This window comes from Montipora capricornis, chromosome 10 (assembly GCF_036669925.1).
Source record: "Montipora capricornis isolate CH-2021 chromosome 10, ASM3666992v2, whole genome shotgun sequence".
Lineage (NCBI taxonomy): Eukaryota > Metazoa > Cnidaria > Anthozoa > Scleractinia > Acroporidae > Montipora > Montipora capricornis.
In genome coordinates, this window is record NC_090892.1 from 7,049,282 (window position 1) to 7,056,781 (window position 7,500).

General features: G+C 38.6%; 1 long non-coding RNA gene across 1 annotated transcript in view; it reads left to right on the forward strand.

Moving 5' to 3' along the window:
- The first annotated feature begins 776 nt into the window (after window positions 1–776).
- The window catches only part of LOC138021825 (uncharacterized), a 39,227-nt gene continuing 32,503 nt past the window's right edge, over window positions 777–7,500 (forward strand). The window contains exon 1 of the long non-coding RNA XR_011126456.1: window positions 777–1,024. This is a non-coding gene — a long non-coding RNA (uncharacterized lncRNA). The remainder of the gene's footprint in view (window positions 1,025–7,500) is intronic.

Sequence of the window (7,500 nt, forward strand, 5' to 3'; positions counted from 1 at the left end):
GTTTGAGTGCCTTATTTAAGCTAGAGATGCTTTTAATAAGGGAAAATGAGACCGACGCTGAACACTTAAAATTTCTCCATTCCAACGAAACTGTTTATTAAAATGTTGTTCATTCTTTTGTTTATCCCCTCCTCATTTATTCTAATGTATTTTCCCACTCTCTATCCATTATATAATATAACCTAACTTACAATAATTTGCATTTGATAATGGTGATTAGATTAGGCCTAAAAAGCTCTCGGGCTAGCTTTAATGTGCATGATTCCTCCGAAAAAAAAGTTGTCGAACGATTTCTTGAAGACTTTCCCTGAATTTTCCCTCACAGGTAATCCCTGTTTTGAGAACTACAACAAAAAAGATAAGTTACCGTGCTTGCCTAAGAGATATAATGGGTCAATCTTATCCCATTGATACCTGTACTGATACTAATCACGCGCGTTATTTCATATTTTCCAGCCAATAACACATCGGTGTATGGCTTGCCTTAGCCCAAGCTTGTATGACCACCCAGATTTGATTGATTCTCCGCTATAGGCGCTGGTGACTGTTTAACTTTACTTAAATAACACTAACTTCTTGAATGAATTGTTGAAATAAAGGTTTTCCTAACTAAAACAAATAATTTTTCAGTAAAGATAAGACTGAACAAATAAAAAAAATGAGGCAACGTTTCGATAAAAGACATAATGGGAGTTAAGATATTGATTCTTTATATGCATTTGTCTATAATGTCAAAAATATTGGATCTATATCGTTGAAAACGTCAAAATGCGCTATATAGCAAACGAAAAAGGTTTTAGTTTATTTGGTCATAGCTTTTATCGCCCGCAAGCTTCTATCAATTTTACTAGACAAAATGTTACCGATTTCGAAAATGAAGTTGATATTTTTTAGCGAAGTGCTCCAAAACACTTTTCGCATCCAGGCTCATAGCGATAATCATGACGTTACATGTTGTCTTCACGAAAAACAACATTGACGCCACTACGTCACAAAGACACCAGAAAAGGTTTCGCAGCTATAGGTGAGCCAGAAAATCGTTATTTATTTTGTTAGTACTATATTTGTTGCCGGTCAAAATCCGTTTCAGGAAAAAAAAAAATGGAGCCTAAATTAAGCCTAGAGAAGAATCAGGGTCATCAACTAGTTACGTTTTTGTTATTATACATGACTATCAATTGACTTGTTATAGAAAAGTAAATAACGAAAAGAACCGTGTTGCTGTTGATCGTTGTAGTTTAGTGGTGAAAACATTAGTATTCTAGGTCTGGAGGGTCCGTTTTCGCGTACGCTAAGTAAAGTGAAGGTTTCCTTATTTTGTTGTGATGTTGAGACTAAATAATACACAGAAACCGATAAGATGATACGAAACATTAAGAAGATGTGTTGAGATGCGTAAGGCAGAGCTTGAGGGAAGGTAGGTATAGGTGTTTTAAGTCCTTTTTGGGGGTTTATAGCTGCTTTAAACCAAGTAATTGGAGTGCATATTCAACCTAGTAGGTTGATTCAACCTGAGATCGGATTTGACCGACAACATATACAACACATGGGCTGGTGCGTTTTGCTCTACTAACTGTGAGGTGATTAGAAAAATATCAGTCACTTCCGACCAACTGGGTTCCGTTGATTGGAATCATTTTGTTTGTGGGTAGTTATTTGGTCTGTTAGTTATTCATTTTGTGTGGTATATACTCAGCATTCATTCCAATCAGTGCCACGAAAGGGGTCGATTGTTACGTCAACACGAATATCTGTTGTCGGTCAAATCCAATGTCGGATTACATTATACCATAGTTAATCTAGGGACTGGTTACGAAACCCTGGGAATTTCAAAAGCAGGAACAATACAGTCGCAATTAGATGTTGAACCGACCGTGACCCTGCACAATCTTTTGTTTTTGATTCGCAAGTTAATTTCGAATAAATTAGTCGAAGCTTTCGATTGGTTATCCTGCAGAAAAAAGCGTGTTTTTGTCGGGTTCAGTGTGCAGGGTCAAGGCCAAAAAAGCGAACAAACACCAGACACCAGAAAAGGTTTCGCACCTATAGGAGAGCCAGAAAATCGTTAATTATTTTGTTAGTATATTTGTTGCCGGTCAAAACCCGTTACAGGTTGAATTCGTTTTTACCTAGGTTGAATACGCACTCAGATGAACTGAAAAAACTTTTTTTGGAGCCTAAATTAAGCCTAGGGAAGAATTAGGGTCAGCAACGAGTTAGGATAGGTTTTTGCTATTAGAGCGGTTTTCAATAGCCCACTTTCGATATATTAAAATTCAGTCCTAAACAAAAGACATCATCTCGAGGCTCTGGGGAATAAACTCATACAAATCCTTATATTTATTCCCCAGAGCCTCGAGATGATGCCTTTTGTTTAGGACTGAATTTTAATATATCGAAAGTGGTCTATTGAGTGTCGAAAGTAATTAGCAAATTGCTTTGGTTTTGCAGTTCTTCACTCAGTGATTGGTTCAGAGTTCTCGCTCCACTTTTTCAACCAATCAGAAGTGAAACCAAAACTAATCGTGGCTCGCGCGTGCACATTTTCCCGCGCTTTGTGTCGACTACGTGTAATTACTTCGAGTTTTGATTGGTTTACTGGATTGTCTCCGTCCTTTTTGATTGGCCAAAGTAATAACTTTGGCTTTGGTTTTACGACACTCGATTGAAACTCGCTCTATACATGGATATCGATCGAGTTGTTATAGAAAAGTAAATAATGAATAGAACTGCGTTGCTGTTTGTCGTTGTAGCCTTGCATACGGAACCCGCGCCCGCAGTGCGCGCGGCAGTCAAAACCGTGCTATCCTGTCAATCATTTGCTCTTTCACCGGAAACAGTACATTTCGGTTTTGGGTAAATGGGATTGCTGTCGATCTACCCGTCGAAAAGATGCGACCAAAGTCTTTATTCGCGAAGTTAACACAAATAAATACATTATCAATACGGTTTTGCCGTCTTCTTACACTTGATTAGAAAATATCAGCCTGAATTCGTCTTAGAATAGTTAGAAAAAACACAAATAACAGCCAAAGCACAACAGCTTACGTTCGAATTCTGCTCGCCGACAACCCATGTTTGTTGACAAAAAAATTGCCATTAAATGGTTTTCTGGCCCTTTATCAATAACGCTCACGTGAATTTTAAATGGAGTATCGGGAAAGGAAAATTGCCAAGTTGATATTTGTTTCGTGTAAATATACGTTTTTAAGCAGCGAAAATTTGTATACGCACTACAACACTTTTACTGACCATTGCTCAAAGGAACACCGTTTATAAGCTGCAAGGAAGTCGCTGAAGACTATTGCACAAAAACCTCGGCCCCTAACACGGGAAAGCCAGACTTGGAAAGTTTTTCAGCGAAGGCTCACTAAGGAAGAGCTTCTAGAGCTTGCCCTCCCGCAGGTCGCCAGAAAGGTGCAAACAAGCTGATTCATGTCCGAAAAGAGCAAGATTTAGAATAGACCTGAAGGGGCAGTCAAAATTGTGCTTCTTGTATTGTGCGAAAATTCATTCAAAACTTTTCCCTCACTCCCAAATAAGAACTTGCTGTGTCTTGCAATTCTACAGTGAATTACTATGAGGCCAATAAGAGAATCAACATCAAAGAGGCACTCCCAGGGGTTTTGGGGAAGAAGAGAACATGGCTAATTTGAAGTGGGGAACAGAGTGACAATATCAAAATATTTTAGGGAACAAGGGAAGAAACCAATTTAAATTTTTAGGGATCACAAATTTGGGAACAAGTTTGAAAGTAATTTGGGGTACAAGGAAACACAAACAAATATTTAAAGGGAACAAGGACCCCTCCCCACAGGAGGGCCTCATCAAATTTTCTGCCTCTTTCATCCAACAGCTCAAAGAAGCGATTCCAACAATTTTTGAATGGCTGACACGAAAAGAAGACTCTCTTAGAGAAATAAATTATTTATAATAACACTTTAATAGCATGCGAAACAATGCTCAGATGCTTACGAGCACCCTCATGCCCATGTTTGTAAAAAAGCACCATGAAGTATTCCCTGCAGCTGGTTTAGGCATTGTTTCATCTTTCAACATTGGGCAAAACCAAATCAACTCCATTCTCAGAGGGCACTGGGGAAAGAAGCTAGAAGAAAAAACTGGCCTTAATCCAATTCTCCCAAGGTAATCTTTACAGAATAAGATTACTGAAGGAACACTTTTGAACGCCAACCTTAAGCCTTTTAAAAGAAGCGCAAACAATATTAATAGCCTTTAAATTCACAAAATGTGAAACAGCATATTTTAGTCTCATATTCAATTAGATTTGGCTGCATGATATTCCTTAAAACCAAGCAGAACTATTTACCATAATATGTGAAACATTTCCTGCCTATCTAAATATGCCACAAAAGGGCTCCAAAAAGCAACCAGTTAAGTTTTTAGATAAAGATAGTGTCTCTATGGAGGTCTGACACAATACCCAAAAATTAAATAATTTGATGTGATCAAGACATTGAATGACCAAGCAATAAACAAACTGCAGCAATGTACGTTAGGTTCACAAAGTGGGAATGAAAAAAAATATTCCTCAACTGATGGTTCAATATGCATTTAAATTAATTTTCTATCAACAATTCAAGGGACTGACTTTTCACTGGTATTGATTTACATTTCCATGATAAGTTTGAAAGTGAATCTGGCAAAACACAGTGCCCTATGAAATGGGAAACAGCTTTAACAAGCCCTTTAAATTAATATTTTACAAGGGAAACCATTGTTGATGCCCTGCAAAGAACAAAGAATAAATTGAAAGAAGAGTTGGTCTGGAGTTTATCCACAATGGACAGTTAGTGGCTGCATTCACCAATGTAGAGAACAAACACATCAAGTTTCTTCTCAAGCAACCAGGTGATCAAGGAGCTATTCAATTTCCAAATAACAATGGTAGTAAGTGAATTGGTGAATTCGGGTACCTGGCCTGAAACTGAAACTTGTGGAGCCAAACAACTTGTTGAGCTTAGTACTTAAACTGGGTAGATAATTATGGCTACAATTATTGTCCATTCAACCAACAGTTTCTCCTAGTTTAGTGTACCATTCACTTGTTGGTTCCTTAATAAAAAAAAATCGCCAATTCAATTAAGGATTCAAGTCCTTTCAAATCATCAAAGTTACTTTGCGCCACCAGGAACAAACGAAAAAATACAAGCACTGAAGAACAAACAAATTAACTGCTCAAGAATGCACGACTCCCTTTGAAACAGCAAAACAGGACCCTCGAGTCACTTAAAGGTGCTGCATGCTACGTGGATGTTTGTAGAACGATAGCAAGTTGTAATCACTGAAAGAAAACTCCACTCCAGATCTGATAGACGATGGTCGTGCAAAACTTGCCAAGCACGTGGAACACCTAACAGGATTGTTTGTTGTTTGGCACAGCAGATGAACGAAAAATTTTTCCCCTCACTATTCACCTGAAGTTTGGTCATGATGGACACACACAAACAAGAGCTGAAAGAACTTCATAAGGTCAGACGACCAAATGTGATTGACCCAACACTCGTTAGAGCGGCTCAGTTATCGGACATCAAAGTGCTGAACAAACGAAGGGATTTCGTCGTAAAAATGTTCACTCAGCAACGTCTTCTTCTTTAACAGAATAAAGTTCAAAAAGCGATCCTGGTTGTTAATCACATGCTAGCCCATGTCATAAACTGGATAAAGTGGATTGGCAAATTGATTGTCAGAACAATGTGTCATTTTCAAAGAAGCAACGGTCAAGAGCGTCACAAGAGAAGGCTAAGCGAATGTCCACCGATCTAACCACAGAACGTAAACAATTGGCGTGACGTCGATAGCACAAGGATAGCACAGTTTTTCCCGCTCGCTGAATTCTGATTGGTCAGTTTAAATTTCAGTAGCTCCCGCCGTATGCAAGGAGTGTAGAGGTGAAAACACAGTACTATCGATCTGGAGGCTCCGTGTTCGAGTACCGGCAAGTTATTTTTTTCCGTGGGGTGGGGCACTCCCATATAGAAAGGACGGGGGGTGCCCGTCGGAAATATTGAAAGGAACCCCTAAGAGGTAGGTAGATCCTGTCTTGTGGGTGTGCATGAATTTTTTTCACCCCTAAGAGGTACCAAATTATGGGTTTTAATTAGACAAAATTAAAAATTGTCAAATGTCTCCTGCCATAATTTTTCGGCTCAATACCCTAAAAGGTACCGCTAAAGCTTCCGCTGTGGACCTTTTGAGGCTGAACACCCTAAGAGAACTTTTAATTTAAAAAAAAAATTTAATCCCTAAAATATACGACGACAACATATACAACATCTGGTGCGTTTTGCTCTGCTAACTGTGAGGTAATTAGAAAAATGTCAGTCACTTCCGACCAACTGGATACCAAAAAATAGGTTTCTTTGACTGGAATCATTTCGCTAGTGGGTAATTATTCAAGGATATCTTTGAATAAGAATGGAGCTCAATGCCTGAAAAAAACAACTTTGTTCACAGACAAAAACATGGTCGCAAGTGAATAGAGCTTTTCGCACGCTCTGATTGCTAAAACGTGGGAGTGAGTGGCCAAGTAGTAACCGAAAGGAGGCAAACTGGCATACAGTAATCTAAATAGGGAGCCTAAGCAAGAATGAGGAAGACGGCTAGCTACGAGAAGGCCATGAAACTATATATATATATATATATATATATATATATATATATATATATATATATATATATATATATATATAGAGAAAGTGTAGGAGAGAAACCCTGACAATGCACACCCCAAATAATCAATTTTTAAGAATAAATGTTTTTTGAAAGAAAATTTGCCCTGAGCGGGATTTGAACCCACGTCCCCCCATTACTAGTCGGGTGTAATCACCACTACACCACCAGGACAACCATGCTGGCAACACAGCCATCGAAGAGGTGATTTACGTGGTTAAGGCGTGGGCCTCCCGGGAAACTTTCTTTCAAGGTGACAAGGTAGGGGAGCCTATAACTTCGCTTGAAACCCAACTAAGGATCAAGTTAATGATGCACGACCGTAGTCAACTTAGCGGATGACAAGGAAGGATCCTAGAAGGATACAGGCTAATTTTAATTTTAGAGAAAGTGTAGGAGAGAAACCCTGACAATGCACACCCCAAATAATCAATTTTTAAGAATAAATGTTTTTTGAAAGAAAATTTGCCCTGAGCGGGATTTGAACCCACGTCCCCCCATTACTAGTCGGGTGTAATCACCACTACACCACCAGGACAACCATGCTGGCAATCACCTCTTCGATGGCTGTGTTGCCAGCATGGTTGTCCTGGTGGTGTAGTGGTGATTACACCCGACTAGTAATGGGGGGACGTGGGTTCAAATCCCGCTCAGGGCAAATTTTCTTTCAAAAAACATTTATTCTTAAAAATATATATATATATATATATATATATATATATATATATATATATATATATAACTTCAGGTGAGTTCCATACTGATAAATCCAGAATAGTGCTCAACAGTAATGGAGAGGTAATAAAA